At 39.4% G+C, this 12,898-nt stretch overlaps 1 protein-coding gene and 1 pseudogene across 7 annotated transcripts in view; one reads left to right on the top strand and one right to left on the bottom strand.

The window, feature by feature from the left end:
• FUT8 (fucosyltransferase 8) overlaps positions 1-12,898 on the top strand; it is a 429,531-nt gene that overhangs the window by 234,958 nt on the left and 181,675 nt on the right. The window lies entirely within an intron of this gene.
• Positions 1,400-12,700, bottom strand: LOC128593830 (cell division cycle-associated protein 2-like; annotated as a pseudogene).

The raw sequence follows: 12,898 nt of genomic DNA on the forward strand, positions 1-12,898 counted from the left end.
ATGGTCTTTGTTTTTTAATTTATGTGCTGAATTATATGTATAGATTTACGTATATTGAACCAGCCTTGAGACACTGGGATAAAACCCACTTGATTATAGTATATAATTTGTTTGATTATATACAGTTTTATGGCTGGTGGGACAGTGCCATGGCACATTTGTAAGTCCTCTCTAGAGAAGGAGTTTCGGTTTTTGGAGGGTTTCTCCCGTGGGATAAAATAAGAGGAGATCTGAACTCTGCGTGCTTGTTTGTGTAGAATATGCTGCGAGCCATTCTCATGGTGGAGGGGACTCCCGTCCGCTTGGTGATGGATTTTGTACCTATTGTTTGTATCCTCGTGGTTGCAGCTTGCCTCAGCAGGGTTGATGTGCTTTTGTTTTTTTTTTTGAGACAGAGCCTCAAGCTTTTGCCCTGGGTAGAGAGTGCTGTGGCATTACAGCTCACAGCAATCTCCAACTTCTGGGCTCAAGCGATTCTCCTGCCTCCACCTCCCAAGTAGCTCAGACTACAGGCCCCTGCCACAATGCCCAGCTTTTTGTTGTTGTTGTTGTTACAGCCATCATTGTTGTTTGGCGGGCCCAGGCTGGATTCGAACTCGCCAGCTCAGGTGTATGTGGCTGGTGCCTTAGCCACTTGAACCACAGGCACTGAGCCTTGATGTGCATTCTTCAACCTCTCTTGGCTCAGCTCCAAACCATTGGCTTACTTGCTAAACTTCTGTCCTTTAACTCTGCTCTGGATGGGAGCCTCTGTGGAAAGCTGGCTCCAGTTGGCCATCTTGCCTCCACCCCTCCAGCTATTTTTTTTTATTGCATTTGTCATTGTTGTTAGCTGGCCTGGACTAGATTTGAACCCCCCAGCCCTGGTGTATGTGGCCAGTGCTGCAACCACTGCACTAAGGGCACAGAGCGTCTGTTTTATTTATTGATTTATTTTTTGGAGTCACAGTCTCAAGCTGTTACCTGGGTAGAGTGTTGCGGCATCATAGCTCACAGCAACCTTCAACTCGTGGGCTCAAGTGATCCTCTTGCCTCAGTTTTTTTCTATTTCATTGCAGTGATTTTTAGCTGATTTTATGAGAGAAGTTTGTTTTTTTCCTGCCTTTACCACTTTGTTCTTCTTTTTCCTCCTAGTTATAATAAATAAGCAGTGATTTGTTAGGCCATTTTTGCAAAAATATGTTTATGAAGCAACTACTAGTACCAGAGACTGCATCAGGTGCTAGGTATATGGAAGAGTTCTCTATCTGTCTAAAAACAGAAAAACTGAGGCAAGAGGATCGCTTGAGCCCAAGAGTTGGAGGTTGCTGTAAGCTTTAACACCATGGCACTCTACCCAAGGTGATAGCTTGAGGGTCTGTCTCAAAAAAAAAAAGAAAAAAAAAAAGAAATCCACGTGTTATACCAACTTACAAGAGGATATTTTCTCATGATTATTTGAAGGGCTACAGTTATCAGTGCCTGAAAGTGTCTCCAAGATTGAAGACTTACTAGAAGGACTTAGAACTGCAAATGAAACCTGAAATAGTTCTATGTTTTCAAGATTCTCTCCCTTGTCATCAAAATTTGGTTGAGGTAATAGTTCAGGAACCAGTGAGTTTTCAAGTGGCAGAGAATTGATACCACTTAAATCCTTCTTACAGGGCAGCGCCTGTGGCTCAGTGAGTAGGGCGCTGGCCCCATATCCTGAGGGTGGCGGGTTCAAACCCAGCTCCGGCCGAACTGCAACAATAACAACAACAAAATCCTTCTTACAAACAGGTGTTTCTCCTTTATGTAATGGAGTATTTGCTGACAAAGATTAATCAAACACTTGTAGGGGTCCTCAAACTATGGCCCGCGGGCCACATGAGGCGGTGTGATTGTATTTTTTCCCGTTTTGTTTTTTTACTTCAAAATAAGATATGTGCAGTGTGCATAGGAATTTGTTCATAGTTTTTTTTTTTTTTTAAACTATAGTCTGGCCCTCCAATGGTCTGAGGGACAGTGAACTGGCCCCGTGTTTAAAAAGTTTGAGGACCCCTGCTAGGGTTTAGGTCCTCTCCAAAAGTAACTTTCTTCCTTTTCCTCATATTAACAAAGCTCAGTGCTTTATGATTCTCTTCATCTTCCACTTTTCGTTTTTTGGGCAATTTGCAGGATTTGAGATTAAGCTTGAATGTGTCTTGTCATCATAAAGGTTGTTACAATGCTCCTGTAAGCTCTCTGGAAGCAGCTTGACTGTGGGTTTCTTCAGTACAGGACAAGGTACAAAGGTCTCATTGGGCGGAAAGTCCCTCCTACACAATGAAGTAACTGGTGACTTAAAGTCAGGGACTGTGTCTGAACTCGCATCTGCAGTGAAGGTGTCAGTTGAAACAGCATCAGTTGATCTTTTGTCCTCTACACAGCATCCTTGAGTTATCAATTTTCTGGTTGTGATATGCTTCTGGGGGAAACTGGGTAAGAGCAATACTGATCTCCTTGTATTATTTCTTACAATTGCATGTGGATCATCTGAAACCTCTGTGAGCTCTATCAGAGGAACAGATGCTTCAACTAAAGTTCCAGACCACACTGAACCCAGTTCAGATGATTTCAGAGAAAGAGCTGCAGAAGTTTCAGTTGCACCTATTATGTCTGTATCAATATTGAACAGCTGAAGCTCAATTACTTTTCTTCACCATCAGTTAGATTTTCATCAGAGTTGCTCTGAGAGGATATTCTCCTATGTTTGGATGATAACTGCAGGGACTCCAGACTGCTGATGTTCATGAAGATCTTCCTTTTTGGTCAAGTCTGTCGTCTCACACTCTTTCTGCCTCAGAGGATTCTAGACGGTCAACCATTTTCTCATTTTCCTTAATGGAGTGAAAAGCTGACTGGAAAGCATAATATGCTCTCTTTAAGAGTTGACATTTGGATACAGCACAGGGCTACCCTGAGCAGAATCTGAGCCAAAGGAGATCTCTTACCATTCTTCAAACTCTGGCTGCTGAGCAATGAAACCAATCAGATGGTTTGTTTCAGGAGCACCCCAAGCACCAACTGCAGATCCTTATCTGGATTTTTTAAGATAGGATGGTGACCTTCCTGAAGAGCTCTTAACAAAGCTTTCAGGTATAGTTCCCAATTGCTCTACAGTTACCTTGGAGAAGTTTGAAGTTGATTTAAAAGTATCTGGTGTGCAAAGATTAGGAGGAACTTCTGCCACACACTTCTGAGGAGTCACAATATTCCTAGTTCCCCAAATGAAAGGTATTTTCAGCATTATTAACAGCAGACCCTTTGGTTTCAGAGGGCTTGTCTTTTGAATTGGCATCTATCCCTTACAGCCTTCTCAATGCCTGCATTTGCTGGAGGCTCAGCATCCAGCGAGTGTCATTGGTGTCCAGACTTTTAGACCCAGTTCTCCATTTGGGCAGGATTTCCTTGAGCAAGAACCTGCCACCCTCCTGGCCAAAAGCTGGGGATCGCTCCCTGCAGCCCAGGGCTCACAGCCACTGCTGTCCAAACCAAGCCACGGCAGACAGCCTAGCTTTTAAAATCTTACTTAAGAAATTATTTTCTCTCCCAAGGTCATGAAGAATGCAACATTTCTTATAAACTTTTGGCTGTCAGATTATTTGAATTTTCACAGATTGTTTGAATTTTCCATGAATTTTCTATCTCACATCATTTATCGAATAATTTTTCCTTTCCATAGTAATTTAGAATGATACCTCTGTTTTCATATATGCTGGAATCTGTTTCTAGGGGCTTTATTTTGTTCCATTAATCTTTTATATCTCACTCTGTGCTAGTACCACACTGTTTTCATTACTATAACTTTGTTTTGTTATCTGATGGGACAAACCTTCCTCTCTTTTTCTTATTTGGTAAAATAATCTTTATTTTAGAGATTTTGATTTTTCTTAAGTATTTAGGATCCTTTTGTCAAATTCAATACAAAAATCCTTGTGTCATTTTTATTAGAATTGCATCAAATTCATAAATCTATTTAAGGAACGAAAGCTTACATATATTTTCCATAAACATTTCATTGCTCTTTTAAAAAATTTAATTCTTGGTATTATTTTGTTGTCACTATTATAAATATGCCATTATTAAAAAATACATTTTGTAATTCAAGGTTATCTTTGTATAGGAATTTTATTTTTTGTACATGAATCTTATATGTAGCAGCTTCCCTGAACTCTATTATTAGTGCAAAGTGTTGGTAGATTATCTTGGATTTTCTGCAGAATAATCTGTAATATTTGTTTTCCCCTTTCCTATACTCGTCTTACTTCTTTCTCATTACATTGGCTAAGATTCAGTGCAGCGGTGAGTAGAAGCACAGATGGCAGACCTGCCTTCTCTTGTTCTTCGCTTTCAAAGGAATACTACTAATGATCCATGGAATGTGATATTTGCTATAGATGGTCCTTACTAAATTAAGGAGTTTACCTTCTATTCAGTTCTTGTTGCTAAGATTTTTATAATGATGGAATGTTAAATTTTATCAAGTGTTTTTGGTTTCTATTGAGATTGTAATTGTATTTTCTTTAATATGTTAAATGCAATGAATTTACATTAACAGCTTTCATAATCACAAATCAATTTGGTATTTTCAGGATAAAGTCTAGATGGATAGATGGTCATATATTATTTAATATATTACTGTATTAACATATCATTTGGGAGTTTGAAAGTAAGTTGATAATTAAACTAGTCTTTAACTTTTCTTTCTTTTATTATCCTTGTCCACTTTTATATTAATTTTATGCTAACCTCAGGAATGGAGTTTTAGAACTTTCTTTTTATATTTTCTACAAGACTTCGATTCAGATAACGTATTAGGATTTGTAAAACCCACATACAGAAAGACCTAGACCTATTGTATTTTTTAATTTAATAGATTTTTACTGATAAATTTCTTCTTAATTTATTTTGATAATATAATTCTTCCAGAAATTATTTTCCATGTTTTAAACTATGTGCTTGAAATTTATAGTTATTTTATAAGTTTTAAAATTCTTCATCAATGTTTATGGCCTCCTTTTCCTGTATTGTTTATTTGTGCCTAGGTTCTTTATTAAGATTTTTATTCTTGGCTAAGCACCTGTAGCACAGTGGGTATGGCATCAACCACATACACCGAGGCTGGCAGGTTCGAACCCAGGCGAGGCCAGCTAAGCAACAATGACAATTGCAACAGAAAAATATCTGGGCATTGTGGCAGGCGCCTGTAGTCCCAACTACTTGAAAGGGTGAGACAAGAGAACCCCTTAAGTCCAAGAGTTTGAGGTTGCTGTGAGCTGTGATGATGCCATGGCAGTCTACCAAGGGTGACATAATGAAACTCTGTCTCAAAAAAAAAAAAAAAGAAAAAAAAAAAGATTTTTATTCATTTCAGCATTCATGGCATAATTATTGAAACCATTTATGAAAGACAATCTGTTTTAGATGAATTATTAAATGCATTTCTGATGAGAAAACTTTATAATCATTCTATTTGGCTGAAAACATTATATATATATATATATTTTTTATTCTGACTCCAAAGGAGTAATTTACTAATTTTCATATTTTGACTTATAAGCACTGAATTTCTTCAGAGTTGGACTTATTAGTAGGGCATCAGATGTTTTATTCAGGAAGATTTAAAAATTTTTGAAATATATATCAAATCTCAGAAAAATGTAATATGTAGCCATTTTATTTTTTCTATGTTTTTTTATTGTTAAATCATAGCTGTGTACATTAGTGCAATCACCTGTATCCATTTTAAGATGCACCATAGATGTGGCCCCACCCATTACCCTTCCTCCACCAATACCTCCCCCCTCCCTTCCCCTTCCTTGGCCCTTTCCCCATAGTCTTGTGCTATAGTTGGGTTGTAGTCTTCATGTGAAAGCTATAATTTAGCTTCATAGTAGGGCTGAGTACATTGGATACTTTTTCTTCCATTCCTGAGATACTTTGCTAAGAAGAATATGTTCCAGCTCCATCCACGTAAACATGAAAGAGGTAAAGTCTCCATCTTTCTTTAAGGCTGCATAGTATTCCATGGTATACATGTACCACAATTTGCTAGTCCATTTGTGGGTCTATGGGCACTTGGGCTTCTTCCATGACTTAGCAATTATGAATTGGGATGCAATAAACATTCTGGTACAGATATCTTTGTTATATTGTGACTTACGGTCTTCTGGGTATAAACCTAGTAAAGGAATTATAGGATCGAATGGCAGGTCTATTTTTAGGTCTTTAAGTATTCTCCAAACATCCTTCCAGAAGGAACGTATTAGTGGGCATTCCCACCAGCAGTGTAGAAGTGTGCCCTTTCCTCCACATCCACGGCAACATCTCTGGTTTTGGGATTTTGTTATGTGGGCTACTCTTACTGGGGTTAGGTGATATCTCAGAGTAGTTTTGATTTGCATTTCTCTGATGATTAAGGATGATGAGCTTTTTTTCATGTGTTTGTAGATCATGTGTCTGTCTTCTTTAGAGAAGTTTCTCTTCAAGTCCTTGCCCACCCTGAGATGGGGTCACGTGTTCTTTTCTTGCTAATACGTTTGAGTTCTCTGTGGATTCTGGTTATCAGACCTTTATCGGAGGTATAACCTGCAAATATTTTCTCGCATTCTGAGGGCTGTCTGCTTGCTTTACTTACTATGTACTTGGCTGTGCAGAAGGATCAGGTCCCAGTAGTGTATTTTTGATACTGCTTCAATTGCCTGGGGAGTCCTCCTAATCAAATATTCACCCAGGCCGATTCCTTCAAGAGTTTTCCCTGCACTTTCTTCAAGTATTTTTATAGTTTCATGTCTTAAGTTTAAATCTTTTATCCAGTGAGAGTCTATCTTAGTTAATGGTGAAAGGTGTGGGTCCAGTTTCAATCTTCTACAGGTTGCCAGCCAGTTTACCCAGCACCATTTGTTAAATAGGGAATCTTTTCCCCATTCAATGTTTTTAATTGGTTTGTCAAAGATCAAATAACGGTAAGTAGCTGGATCCATCTCTTGGTTCTCTATTCTGTTCCAGACATCTACTTCTCTGCTTTTGTGCCAGTACCATGCTGTTTTGATCACTATGGATTTATAGTACAGTCTCAGGTCTGGTAGCGTGATTCCTCCTACTTTGTTTTTATTGCTCAGTAATGTTTTGGCTATTTGAGGTTTTTTCTGATTCCATATAAAACGAAGTATTATTTTTTCAAGATCTTTAAAGTATGACAATGGAGCTTTAATAGGAATTGCATTAAAGTTATATATTGCTTGGGGCAGTATGGACATTTTAACAATGTTGATTCTTCCCAGCCATGAGCATGGTATGTTTTTCCATCTGTTAACATCTTCAGCTATTTCTTTTCTTAGAGTTTCATAGTTCTCTTTGTAGAGATCTTTCACATCCTTTGTTAGGTATACTCCCAAATATTTCATCTTCTTTGGCACTACTGTGAAAGGAATAGAGTCCTTGACTCTTTGTTCGGCTTGGTTATTGTTGGTATATATAAAGGCTACAGATTTATGGGTGTTGATTTTGTAGCCTGAGACATTGCTATATTCCTTGATCACTTCTAAAAGTTTTGTAGTAGAATCCCTATATCATCTGCAAAGAGTGAAAGTTTGATCTCTTCTGACTCTATGTGGATACCCTTGATCACCTTTTCTTCCCTAATTGCAATGGCTAAAACTTCCATTACAATGTTAAAGAGCAATGGAGATGGGGCAACCTTGCCTGGTTCCTGATCTAAGTGGAAATGATTTCAAGTTAACTCCATTCAATACGATATTGGCTGTGGGTTTGCTGTAGATGGCCTCTATTAGTTTAAGAAATGTCCCTTCTATACCAATTTTCTTAAGTGCTCTGATCATGAAGGGATGCTTGATATTATCAAAAGCTTTTTCTGCATCAATTAAAAGAATCATATGATCTTTATTTTTAAGTTTGTTTATGTGTTGAATTACATTTATAGATTTACGTATATTGAACCAGCCTTGAGACCCTGGAATAAATCCGACTTGGTCATGGTGTATAGTTTTTTTGATGTGTTGTTGGATTCTGTTTGTTAGGATCTTATTGAGTATTTTAGCATCTATATTCATTAGTTATATTGGTCTATAATTTTCTTTTCTTGTTGGGTCTTTCCCTGGTTTGGGGATCAAGGTGACGTTTGCTTCGTAGAATGTGCTGGGTAATATTCTATCTTTTTCTATATTGTGGAAGAGGTTTAGTAGTATAGGTAATAGTTCTTTAACTGTTTGGTAGAATTCTGACGTAAAGCCACCTGGTCCTGGGATTTTCTTTTTAGGGAGATTTTGTATAGTCAATGCTATTTCAGAACTTGATATAGGCCTATTCAACATTTCCACTTCGTTCTGGCTAAGTCTTGGTAGGTGGCGTGCTTCTAGGTGTTGGTCAATTTCTTTCAGATTTTCATATTTGTGAGAGTAGAGTTTCTTGTAGTATTCGTTAAGGATGTTTTGAATTTCTGAGGGGTCTGTTGTTATTTCATCATTACCATTTCTGATTGATGAAATTAGAGATTTTACTCTTTTTTTCCTGGTTAGGTTGGCCAAAGGTTTATCTATTTTATTGATCTTTTCGAAAAACCAGCTTTCGGATTTATTGATCTGTTGTATAGTTCTTTTGTTTTCAATTTCATTTAATTCTACTCTGATTTTGGTTATTTCTTTTCTGCTGCTTTGTTTGGGGTTCAAGTGTTCTTCTTTCTCCAGTTGCTTGAGAAGTTCCATTAAGTTATTGACTTCCTCTCTTCCCGTTTTCTTGAGGAAGCCTTGCAGTGCTATAAATTTCCCTCTTAGGACTGCCTTTGCGGTATCCCAGAGGTTCTGCTAATTCATGTCTTGATTGTTGTTTTGTTCCAAAAATATGGTGATTTCCTTCTGAATCTCGTCTATAACCCATGTATCCTTCAGCATAAGGTTGTTTAGCTTCCATGTTTTTGTATGTGTATGCAGATTCCTGTTTTTATTGAGTTCAACTTTTATTCCATGATGGTCTGAGAAGATGCAAGGAATAATTTCTATTTTTTTAAATTTGCTGAGGTTAGATTTGTGGCCTAGGATGTGGTCGATTTTGGAGTATGTTCCGTGGGCTGATGAGAAGAATGTGTATTCAGTTTTGCTGGGATGAAATGTTCTGTAGATGTCTGTTACGTCCAGATGTTCAATGGTTGAGTTTAAATCTAAAATTTCTTTGCTTAGCTTCTTTTTGGATGTATCCAGGACTGCTAAAGGAGTGTTAAAATCTCCAACTACTATGGAAGTGGAGGAAATCGAGTTGCTCATGTCTGTTAGAGTTTCTCTTATAAATTGAGGTGCTTTGTGGTTGGGTGCATAAATATTAATAATTGAGATCTCATCATATTGAGTATTACCTTTAACAAATATGAAGTGTCCATCCTTATCCTTCCTTATTTTGGTTGGTTTAAAGCATATTGCATCTGCGAACAGGATTGCAACACCTACTTTTTTCTGTTTTCCATTTGCCTGGAATATAGATGACCATCCCTTCACCTTGAGTCTATGTCTGTCTTTTAATATAAGATGCGATTCTTGGATGCAGCAGATATCTGCCTTGAGCTTTTGTATCCAGTCTGCCAACCTATGCCTCTTTAGAGGACAATTTAAACCATTCACATTAATTGAAAGTATTGATAAGCCTTTCGAGAGACTGGTGGACATTTTTAATCCTTTTGCGACTGTGGAAGTTGGAATTTGATCAAAAATTTTTTGGGCGGGTTTACTTTTGTGGTGGAGAATTATGCTGGTCTTTATCGAGGATAGGTCTGAGAATGTCCTGAAGTGCTGGTTTAGTTATGGCAAATTTCTTCAACATGTGAATGTCATTGAAGTATTTAATTTCTCCGTCATAAATGAAGCTCAGTTTAGCTGGGTACAGGATCCTGGGTTAAAAGTTATTTTGTTTTAGTAGATAAAAAGTCGATGACCATCTCTTCTAGCTTGAAAGGTTTCAGCAGAGAGATCTGCAGTTATTCTGATATTCTTCCCCTTGTAGGTAATGGTTTTCTTTCGTCTGGCAGCTTTCAGAATTTTCTCCTTCATATTAACTTTAGTGAAAATGATTATGATGTGTCTGGGGGATGTCTTATTTGGGTTGAGTCGTGCTGGAGTTCTGAAACTGTCTGCTATCTGAATTTCGGAATCTCTTGGCATGTCTGGAAATTTCTCCTTCATAATCTCATGGAGAAGAGACTCTGTGCCTCGTGAAGCCACTTCGTCACTTTCGGGGATCCCTATAAGACGAATATTGGTTTTCTTCAAATTATGCGAGAGCTCTCTTAGAGAGTGGTCTGTTTTGCTCTCCATTTCTCTTCTTCTTTGAGGGTTTGGGACTGTTCGAAAGCTTTGTCTTCAATGTCAGAAATCCTGTCTTCTGCTTGCTCCATTCTGTTACTGAGAGATTCTACTGTGTTTCTCAGATCTTAGAGGGATGCAACTTCTTGTCTCAATGTGTTGAAATCTTTGGTCATTTGGTCTTTGAATCCGTTGAATTCTTGAGATAACTTTTGGAATTCTAATTTGATCTTATTTGCTATCCGGATCCTGAATTCAATTTCTGACATCTCAGCTATTTGTTTGTGCATGAGGTCTTGTGCTGTTTCTGCCCTATTGATCCTTGGGGGAGTTGATCTACTCTGATTATTCATATTTCCAGAGTTTTTCTGTTGATTTCGCCTCACGATTGTTTTTCACCATTGCCTCTGGCCATCCTCAGAGTTGGGGATGTGTCTCTCCAAGATTAGACCCCAGCGGGATCACTCTATTGTTGCTTGATCTTTATACGGAGTGACCCTGTGTAGTTCCTCTGGGGCTGCTCTAGCTAGGGAGTTCTGGTTGTGGAAGCAGCTCCGGTTTGTGACACACCCAGATCCAGCAACAGGGCTGTGGGTGGTGCGCATGGTTCTGGGAGTGCTAGGCGCCCAGTGACTTTGGCACAGAGAACCCAAGGCTCCAGCAGTCTCTGGCCAGGAGAAGAGCTCTGCGCAGAGGCAGGGAGGGCTCCAAAGGGCACGCAGCTACCAGAGTCTCGGTCCATATAAATGGGCTAGTGTGGAAGCTGGGAGGACACAGGACGGAGGACGCAGGGTTGCATGGCTCCCGCAGTTCCTGGTCAGGGAATGCGGAGGCCCGGTGGGTGTGGGTCACTGGTCGGGGGTTGATGTACCGCTCTTATGGAGGTCTGGGTGGCGCCAAGCCCAGGAATTTGAGGTTGCTATGAGGTGTGACGTCACTGCACTCTACCCAGGGCAACAGCCCAAGGCTGTAGTTTGCCAAAACTGTCTCACTCTGCCCCTAAGGATTAAGGCTGTAAGGCAGCTCAGTCCCTGCCTTTAGGCTGCTCAGTCACTAGGTTACTTTGACCCGCCCAATCCTTGCTCTGAGACCCTGAGGGCGGAGCTTGCCGGGGCAGTTCTTTCACAATGGCTTCCTGTGCCCAGCTCAGTGGCTCAGTCTGGGGCCCCAGACAATGATAAAAGTTCTCCACACTCCTGCTCAAGCTCTCCCCAAGGCAATTCAACTGAGTGCCAAGTCCAAGAACACCGAAACAGTTCACAGTTAAGGCCTTTCCGGTTTGGTTTGCTGCTTGTACTTACGGTTGCCGGCGTGATTAGGTCGATTGAACACACGCAACGACTTGCCAGTTTTCCACTGTTTTTGTCCTCCTCTTGGGGTCCAGAAGTCCCTTGCTGGCTCCCTGTATCCTCAAAGGGATGATTATGGGCAGATCTCATCGGCCAGAGATGCATGGAGTCTTGTCTCCCCAGACTCACTGTTCCCAGTTGCAGGGAAGCTGTTACTTGGCCGCCATCTTTAATCTCTCAACCTATGTAGCCATTTTAAAGGGCTTTTTAATCAGAAATTGAAGATCAGTAAACCCTAGTGATTAACTTTTATATTTTGTAATGTCAGATGTAAACAACGAACCAGCCCATCCTACATATCTAGTGCTGCATAACCCCTTTTTATTCATTTACCTAATTAGTAATGATGTTTATTATCTTTTAATGTGATTTTTTTTTATTAATACTTTCATGTCTTTCTTGGTGAAACATCTAGTCAAATCTTTTTGTTCATGGTGGCAAATTGTTTCCTTTTGTATGTGTGTTTGTGTTTTTTTTTAATGCTGTTTTCTCATGATTGTGTTATTTATTTATTTAGATACAGAGTCTCACTATGTCATCGTTGGTAGAATGCTGTGGCATCACAGCTCACAACAACCTCCAACTCTTGGGCTTAAGTGATTCTCTTGCTTCAGCCTCCCAAGTAGCTGGGACTACAGGTGCCCACCACAATGCCCAGCTATTTTGTTGTTGTTGTAGTTGTCATTGTTGTTTAGCAACCTCCAGCTGGGTACAAGCCCACCACTCCCGATGTATGGGGCCAGCACCCTAACCACTTACGTCCCCGGATACAAATCTTTTAACAGATACAGTATTTTTTTTTCTGCTTTATTTATTTATTTATTTATTTATTTTTATTGTTAAATCATACCTGTGTACATTAGTGCAATCGAGGGGTACAATGTGCTGGTTTCATATACAATCTGAAATATTCTCATCAAACTGTTCAACGTAGCCGTCATGGAATTTTCTTGGTTATTGTATGTAGACATTTGTATTCTGCATTTAGTAGGTTTCACCTGTACCCATTCTAAGATGCACCGTAGGTGTGGGCCCACCCATTACCGTACCTCCTTCCTAATATCCCCCCTCCTTTCCCCTCCCTTAGCCCTTTCACCATATTCTTGTGCTATAGTTGGGTTATAGCCTTCATATGAAAGCTGTAAATCAGCTTCATAGTAGGGCTGAGTACATTTTCTTCCATTCTTGAGATACTTTGCTAAGAGGAATATGTTCCAGCTCCATCCATGTGAACATAAA

This window comes from Nycticebus coucang, chromosome 9 (genome assembly GCF_027406575.1).
Source record: "Nycticebus coucang isolate mNycCou1 chromosome 9, mNycCou1.pri, whole genome shotgun sequence".
Classification (NCBI taxonomy): domain Eukaryota; kingdom Metazoa; phylum Chordata; class Mammalia; order Primates; family Lorisidae; genus Nycticebus; species Nycticebus coucang.